Raw genomic sequence first — 9423 nt, 5'->3', positions numbered from 1 at the left:
ACAACGACGTTTTCAGTTCACTGTCGTGCCGCTGCAGTCTGTCGTAGCCATTGTGTTTACACTTAGAGCTGTCAAAACTCGCATTTTTTATAACATTTGCCAATGATGCCACTGCTGAAAAATATTAACTTGGGTATTTAATAAATTATACAAAACACTAAATTAAACACTTTGAAAATGCATACATACATATACATATATGTAAATGCTAAAATGCAAAATCATTAATTAATTTACATAAACATTTATTTTGCCAAAATATGTTCGCACAGTTTCATTTCACACTAATTTCGTCAAGTAATTATAGCGCTGCTTTTCTGGCATCCCGCCTTTTTTACTAACTGCTGGTTGACGGCACCCTGATTGTGTTTTGTTGCCAGCTCAGAAAACAGATCAGCTGCAAGCGAGAGAGCAAGAAAAGAGATTCTAATCAAGTTATCTATGACAATAATACTATGTTCGGACCGACAACGAAAACATGTTTTCGTGGGAAAAACTGGTTTTCGTCCATGTAAAATCTGTCAAACGAAAACACAGTTTTCGCTGAAAACTTCTTGAAAACTTACATTCCACTCATTATAATCGGTGCCTGCTCTAGTTTAATCGATTTTTTGGAAGACATATTTTGCCGGCCCTAAATTGTCACTTGATATTCGTTTACATTCCATATAAAATACAGCTGACAATTGATAATCATTTCAAAAATGGAAAAACAAAAGTACAAAAAAAGAAGTTGTTGGAGTGATAGGGCAGAAGCCCTATTAATTGAATTGTGGCGGAACAAAGTAAGTGCTTTTCGCGTACCTAAGAAGAACAGCCATGTAGTGGAGGAAATGGCAATGGAGATGCAGCAACAAGGTGTGCATTTCACGGCGAGTGAAATAAAATCGAAAATGCACAACCTTTCACAGAGATAAAGGTATGTAATTAAATAAAATTAAGAAAAAATAGAGCTTTTACATATATATCATGTTTTACAGGAAAGAGAAGACAGCAGTCGGGTCAACTGGCGGTTCTCCCTCGCAGTAGCCACTTTACGAGAAAATGAGAGCCGTACTGTTGCCGTACGTCAGCTACAATGCCGAGAACTTAGTGGAGGAAAGTTTTCAAAGTAAGAAACATTGTTTTGTAATTCAATATATTATTTATATTAACATATAATTATAATATATAAATTTTTAAAAAGGTTCTACCAACTCCGAACCACTCCAAATTTCGGTGGAAACGGCTGCGGTTGCTGCATCGCCATTGCCATCACCGATTTGCCTACCATCGCCCTGAGCTATGCCGATGTCGCCAAGCGATACTTCTTCGGTACCAGTACCGTCTACCGAGCCGAGTGATGCTATCAATAAAAAAAGGAATAATTTTCAAAGCATAATTTTAAAAAAATTTGAACAAATAGAAAAGCAGCTCGAAAAAGCAAATCAGCAATTCATTGAAACCAGCAAAGAAATTAAGGACTTGACAAAAAAATGGTTGAAAATGATAATAAAAAAACCGAAATGATGGAACAATTTATAAAAGATTCTAAAGAAACAAATGAACGATTGCTTCAATTTCTAAATAAATAAAAAAAATTAATGAATATAAGTATTTTCTGTTTAACGTTGATATGTAGATATTAGTTTTTATATGGAAAATAAAATTGAATTTTGTTTGGTGTGTACAACTTTATCTTTGATTTAATGTATATGCAATTGTGTAAAATGTAGATATTCTGATACAATATGCACATGTACTTACCAAAATATGTACAAAGTGCTGTCCGAATCATTTCTCCATTAATTGGGTCGTCAGATGCATATGAAATATCACACGGATTCTGGCGTCTAGTCTCCAACTCTTCCAAAGCGCGTAACCATTTAGCGTTTAGCGTGTCGTTCTTATCATTTAAAAAATTGTGAAGGACGCCACATGCTTTTATTATGGAGTTGGCATTCCGTACAGAGTTGTCAATTCCTTTTCCGATGCGTCGAAAGCGGGCCTTGAGGTGTCCAAAAGCATTTTCGACAACTCTACGTGTTTTCGAAAGAGCGTAGTTGAATACCTTCTCACCATTATTTTGATTTACGCTAAATGGATACGGTTTCATTAGTTGTTTGCTAAATCGAAAAGCCGAATCCCCAATAATGAATACTGGCACATTTACGCCTGAAATTTCTCTAGACATTTCGCTTAGTAAAGGACAACTATCCATTTCTTTTTTAAGTGATGACGTCTCATAAATTTGAGAGTCATTACATCGCCCGGGACTTCCTACGTTTATGTAAGTAAAACGGTAACTGAAAATATATTGTAAACATTACTTATGTACTTATACATTACATACTTTACTTAGCATCAACTAATGCCATTAAAACGGTGGAATACCATCCTTTATAATTATAATAATCAACAGCTTCGTCAGATGATGGATGAATCTCAATGTGGCATCCGTCTGTAAACAATTATTAGAACATTAGCACAAATTTAAGATTTTATAACCAATATTACCAATTGCTCCTAAGCATTGTGGGAATAGAGGCAACATTTTAAAACAGGATGGCTGCAGTAATCTCCAGATTTCGGTGCAAAATTAAAGTAAAATTTCGCAAACCGTAGATTTTCCTACACCGAACATGTTGGCGATACTACGATACTCTGCAGATGACCCTAAAGCAAATAATGTTATAGCCACTCTTTTCTCGATAGGAATAGCTTTTCGGTAATTTGTATCCATTTTTTGTAACGGGCGGAGGATGTCACATAATTTATCAAAGGTTATTATGAATGATGATACACATAGTTTTGTAGGAAATTTACTGCTCTATAAAAATGGTCTACTACGATATTTCGATTAAGTTAAGCGTTTACGAGATATTCATCGTCAAACATCAATGCATATTAGGGTGATTCAAAAAAAAATTTTTTTTTTTTTCGTTGGTACCCTGAAAAATGGGTTCCTAGACACCTCTAAGAAAGCCTCTCCAAAAATCTATTCATAATAATTTTTTTTCATTGAGTTATAAAATTAATAAGAAAAAAAGAATTTTTCCAAAAATAGTCAAATTTCAACCGTTAATATCTTTTAAACGGTTGGGTTTACGAAAAAATCATAAGAGACCATATTTTAGAGCATTCAATTTCCTACAAAACCTAATTAACAAAATATTTTTTCAAGTAGTTGGAAGCGAGATATAAATTTTTCTATCTGATAATAAGAAAAAAATAGAAAACCGTTAGGCGGAGGACCTTCCCGTTACAATTAAAAACTCATATTTGGAGAGGCTTTCTTAGAGGTGTCTAGGAACCTATTTTTGCGAGTACCAATTGAAAAAAAAAAAATTTTTTTTTGAATCACCCTAATGTACATACATGTATATACAAACATATGTATTTGAAATAGAACAAAAGTGCACTAGTAAATCAGTGTTTAGGGGATGATATGCAAACCAAACGCTGTCGTTCATTTCTATCATTGAAGCATAAGTTTGCATCACTTCGGGCATTTTTTGCTGATACGAACGTTCATAAACAAATCAGGTAGTATAAGCTTATCTCTATCGCTGATTTGAAGACAAACAGTTCGCTTCGTGTACATGAATTGAACTGAGAGCAGGAATAACGGGATGCCCAACTTATTCCAGTGTGAGAGCGCCTCAAAATAAGCGTGTCTTATAACATTTTCCATTGTGGCCAGATAGAACGAAATAAGAATTTTTGGGCATTTAAATTAAAATGCCCCATTGCACTTTCTACACCACCCAGGAGGTATGCAAAACGGCGCGTTACCGAAGTTAGTTTTGGGTGCTCGGTTCCCCTTTAGGCCTATATCACCCATTAAAAATTTATTTACATAAAGTTATAAAATGATAACAATTCATTATATAACGAAAAAAACAAAACGATAAATGAATACATACATATAACGATAAAAACAAAACAATAACAATTCATGTAAAAAATATATAAAAATATCACAGCATAATAACAAATTATTTACATATATACAAATGCATTTAAATCCCAAATTCTAATTTTTGTTGAAAAAAATTGCTTTCTAATTTTAGAGCCTCTTTATCCTACCTGTTTAAAAAATTTTTACTTTTTTATATTCTATCGTAAGTTTGAGTTCGCATATTGTAACCACTAAAAAATAAAAAAAAAAATTTAAACCTATAGGTGTGAAACACACAAAATTTTATTTTTAAAATTAGGGACAGAAAGATCTTTATTTACAAATTTGGTTAAGAAATATATTCTAATTCTAATAAAAAAGGATATAACTATTTTTGGGTCACAATTATCACAACACAAAAAGGGCCTAACATCTTTCATTTTATTAAAAAAGAATTTCTTATTCCTAAAAATTACTGCCGAATTCTTCTAAAATCTGGTCTCCAAAATTTTTACATCCTCAGGCGGCTTCACTAAATTGCATTTGTCTATTTGATTTTGATGCATGAAGATGAATTCGTCCGAAGGAATTTCATCTCCTAAATATAGTAAAGGCAGGGGAACATGTGTACCCAATTTGAAAATTTTTAAATAAAAATAGCCGCAAAAGTAGCTAAACGCATTTTCTTTTAAAAAACTAATTTCCAAACTACTATCTTATGTTATTGATCTAACGAGGGAGTGTTCAGGCCGTGGTAGACCTTGAAAATCGTGCCAAGAAAGGCCATTCAATAGTGAATCATTACACACATTACGTAGAACATTATTACTATGTTCCGAAATTACTGTAGCATCAGGTTCTAAAGGCAGCTCACAGTTTCCTTTTGTTACGACGTTTACGTAACGTAAGCCCCACGATTTCCTAAACAAACTAGAGAACATATAGGGCGTTACTCTAGTACCTCCCCTGCTTCGAATCTGCCCAAAAAAATGTTCTAAACTGTCCTGACATAGTCGTCTCGTCTTCAAGTACGGAAAATCTGAATGTGACAAAAATCGCCACAATCGTCTTAAACTGTTAATATTTAACACCCACCCCTTTGTAAAACTAAAATTATTGGTGTGTTGATTTCTAAATCGTCTACGACCCGAATAGTTTTTAGAATTTTTTCTGCCTCATTTAAAAAATCTAACTGTTCAGGGGAACCTACAAACACTTTTTTGGTGGGTACAACAGCCTCAACGAAACTGCTATTAAAAATATCAAATAATTTTTAAAAAAACGAAACGAATTCCGCGGTATTAATAAAGCTCCTACTATTCGAGCTTAAAGCTCCCGAGCTATATAGGGACAACATACCAGAAGCGACCGTATTACTCAATACTTGAGACGCTAATTTAACCTTAATTTTTTGGAAGGTATTTGGATAAATATGCGCATCGGTTAATTTATGCGCACACCGATTCATAAAAATGAACAATATCCGACCAACTTACCCGACTATTTTTAAAGAAAACCGTATTTTTTAAATTTTGTAAACAGTTACGACTACTTTTTGTCAAATGTGGGCTATCGTAAAAAAATATACACTTCCTTGCCATTAACATTAAAAAAAGGCCGTGACGCTGAACACCTAACAAATTAGCGAAATTCTGAAAATTGGTGCCCTGGTCGCAAACAAAATGGCAAGGAATTAGTCCTATATTTTGCAGTTGGGTAATGGCTTGAATAATGTATTTCTTGAGGACATCCCCTCTGCAGGAACCTTTTAAGAAAAAATAAGCCAATGGGTGGGACCAAGGCTCTCCACCTATGTATACCTTGCACCATTATGGTCATTGCAGTAGTTGCTAATCTAGAAGTGCGATTTGCATCGCCATAATCCTCAATACCTATCACCCTATCGAATTTCCTATCATACTGCAAATGACATTTCAGTGACATTTCATAACATGAAACCGACACGAACTTTTGTTCGAAAGTAAATCCCCTACTCCTAATCTCTAACGATTTTATGCTACTTTGGGTGCAACCTGGGAAATGGGGCCAGTCTGTAACAAAGTTTTCCAAAGTACTTTCGGATGGACAATTTAATTGGTGCTTTAAGTGCCGATAAGCAACTGGCGATAGAAAAAATACACCCAAAGCTATCGTTTTCAAAAAATTGTCTTATTGCCGACCATGGGTACCGCGATTACTATTTATAAAACTACTCCTAATGCAAGCACCTAACTGAGGAGGAACTTTACTACAAACTAAAGAAAGAGGGTCTGAATGTTCCCTAAATGAGCTATTCCTTAGCTGTTCCCTACATCTTTCTAACTCTGCGGCCATTTCAACTAACTGGGCCTTTAAACTTCTATTTTCCTGTTCTTTTTGATCTAACTTTATTTTCAAAACCCTATTCTCTTCCCTCAATTTCTTCTTCCTTTCTGTACCTGCGGTCAGACCCCTACCCCAAAATTAAAATATACATCCTCCTCAAAAAATGGAAGAGTTAGAGCCTCTTCAATTCCATCTTCAATTTCATTTTCAATACTTGGAAAAAGCTGCCTCGATGCATTTTGTGCATTTGAGACAGCTTCTTCAACTTGGGGAGCAAAATCTTCTAGACCCAATAAAATTGTATCTTTTAATTCGGAATTTGGGACGTCAAATGTAGGCTCAACTTTTAAATTTATATCGGGAACGGCCCCCGAACGCAATCGCTTTTCAAGGCGCATTTTTGCCGAAAAATGCAGCTCACAAGCAAAAATACGGTTGAGCCAACATTTACGCCAATCAAAATAAACAAAATAAAATACAAAAAGGCAAACATTTAATTATAAAATATGTATAATAATAATAATAATAATAGTGCAAAAAATGTATATTTAATGAATATTTAAAGAACGACTTTTTTATAACTATCATAAATATTCAATTATAAATCGTTACTTTAAAATAATTTATTTAATTAATTAACGGCAATGCCAATAATTGAGGCAGCTGCACGACTACATAACTGTGTCCATAAGAACGTGTGTATTTTAATATTTGACAGATGTCGCTTGCAGTCTGTCGCGCTCTACTTGTTCAGCACATCACATTTAAAAACACACGGAAATTCAATTTATTATCTAAAATTACTATTTTCATTGCACAATCGAAACACTGATTTCATCGAAATTTTTCACAAATTCACAAACACTTTTTGCACTATTTAATGTTTTTCACTCACCGTTCGAGGTCCGTTCCACTGTTTGGAAAACTAAATGTTATTCCTCCCTCGTTGCAGCCAACAACACATTTTCTCCAATTGCTGGTTGTTTTCGACATTTTATCTGTAAAATAAATAAAAAGGTATTAAATAAATGCAATTTTATTTAATAAAAATTAAAATATACTTACAGCTTTCAATCTGCGTGCTGTTTCGCATTCGGTATTCTTCGAAATAATGGCCGTTACAAATGGAGACAAAAAAATTAAAAATGTCTCCATTCGAACAATAATTTGGCGGGATTTTAATCTGGTCGTCCCTCTTTTCCTATTACAAAACGTCAAAACCTCCCCAATCAAGTCAACTGTCAAAGTTTAGGTGGTTGTGACGTTTAGAAATTGTTCTCTCACTTCCAGTGAGAGAGGAGTTGGGCATCTCTTTATCTCTGCTTCACAGAGTTAACATGTGCGACAGGCAAGCGGAACATTTCTTGGAATTTATTTCTAATGTAGGATTTTTATCTATTTCTTTGTATTTGGTTGATAAGTTATTCCAACTTTTATTTTTCTCAATTTTAAGTTTATATTTACATATCACTTTCCGTTTGCCAAATTGCCAATTCATTTTTTATAAGATCAATAAATTCTGATACGAAATCTTTATTCAAACAATCGATTTTTTTTTTTGCTAAAATCTCTTTAAAAATTATCTAAGAATAGAAGATAAGTGAATAAAAAATGTGAATCTCTTTGAATTTTTTGTTTCCGATAGAAATTGCGATCTGCATCCTGCCCGCCGTCCGAAAAATTTACATATGAGATGCATCGGGCAATTGCTTTTCAACAATTTCGTGATGTAACAGTGTTGCGTTGAGAAGAACAGGCATAGAAATGCATACAAATTGTAAAGTTTGCGATTACATGGGGCAACTTTAGTTGCTAATTCTCGGCCGATTCTCTTTTGCTGTCGCCCATTACCTTCACACGAGCAACTTGTGTTGCGCAACTCTGCTCGAGTTTTTTTCTCATTCTCTTTCACTTTACTTTAACCCATTGTCTACTCTTTACTTTAACCCATTGTCTCTTCTTTTTCCTTATAGGTATTTGGGCCACTCTATCACATATATTAATCAGCTCTGTCAATTAAGAAATACATTTTATTTCTTAAAACAAAGATATATCACCCTTTTTACTATCGTCTGAATCAATTTGTATGGTTTCCTCCATACATTTCTCAATATCTTTAATTAATTCGATTTTTTCGTCATACTCCATTTTCTAAAATATTTATATTATATTATGTATATTTGTATACATATTTGCAAATTACTTACCAAAAGATGAAATTTATTTTTTTTATTTATTTTATTTTTATTTTATTTTATTTTATAAAGCTTACATAATAATACAATTATTATACAGAGCTTAAAAATACGCAGCACTAGCATCATGGGCTATCGGCCGACTGGTTATGTTATATGCGTCGAAGAGGTCGCTGTCTTTCAAAAGTTGTAGATTTTCGAAATGTTGTTTGTGAGGATCCATCAATAAAATTATTGGATCAGTATTATTGAAGTTTGACAGTCTATATGGTTTGAAGTGCTGGTAAAATGTTGCAGAAGATGCAATAAATTTAAATCTGAATCACAAAATGGGCATTGGTTGATCTGAGTGCCATTTAGTATGTGAGCGTGTGTGATAATGGAGTGGCCAATGCGAAGTCTGATATATGGAATGATATAATTAGATGAAAGCGATGACGGAAAGGATGGTTTGATACGATTTGAATTTAGTGTAAATTTAGTTTAGTGTGAATCTAGAGTAGTGGTGTCTGCAATTCATCCAATCAAGCGCCAATTTAGTGGATCTTTGTTGAATAATAAGCCGCTTTATATCACTCTTAACAAAACAAGGCAGATGTGGTTGTTGGAGGATGCACGCACCTCAGCCACCGAGTCCCGCAAAAGTATTTCGACGATTCCAGAGTGACCGGGTATCCACTACTATTTTTAGTCTATGTGCTAACGAAAACAACAGCGATCTAATGCCAATAATGAAACGTCATTGTAGTTGCGGTCTTTAAAGCTTGAAAACACGATAGACCATCTGTACAGATGATGAATTTACCAAAGGTTTTGTTGGGCATACTGGACTAGCTTTTGACAATACCAGTAGCTTCGGCGGTAAAAATTGAACAAAATGGAAATAATAAAGCTCATACGATATTCTTTGTTGGTTATCATCAACTACAGCAAAGATGTGCGCGACGATTTGGAGCCATCAGTATATATAAACCGCCAACCAAAAGATTTGACGTGCGCAGATAATTCCAAAATCGAGATTTA

At 34.0% G+C, this 9423-nt stretch overlaps 1 pseudogene; it reads left to right on the top strand.

Annotated features, from left to right (window-relative positions):
* Positions 1-893: 893 nt before the first annotated feature.
* Positions 894-1539, top strand: LOC120782014 (annotated as a pseudogene).
* Positions 1540-9423: the final 7884 nt, after the last annotated feature.

Source organism: Bactrocera tryoni, unplaced genomic scaffold (assembly GCF_016617805.1).
Source record: "Bactrocera tryoni isolate S06 unplaced genomic scaffold, CSIRO_BtryS06_freeze2 scaffold_883, whole genome shotgun sequence".
Classification (NCBI taxonomy): Eukaryota; Metazoa; Arthropoda; class Insecta; order Diptera; family Tephritidae; genus Bactrocera; species Bactrocera tryoni.
The sequence above is the reverse complement of the archived record's forward strand: the minus strand, read 5'-3'. Positions and strand labels throughout refer to the sequence as shown.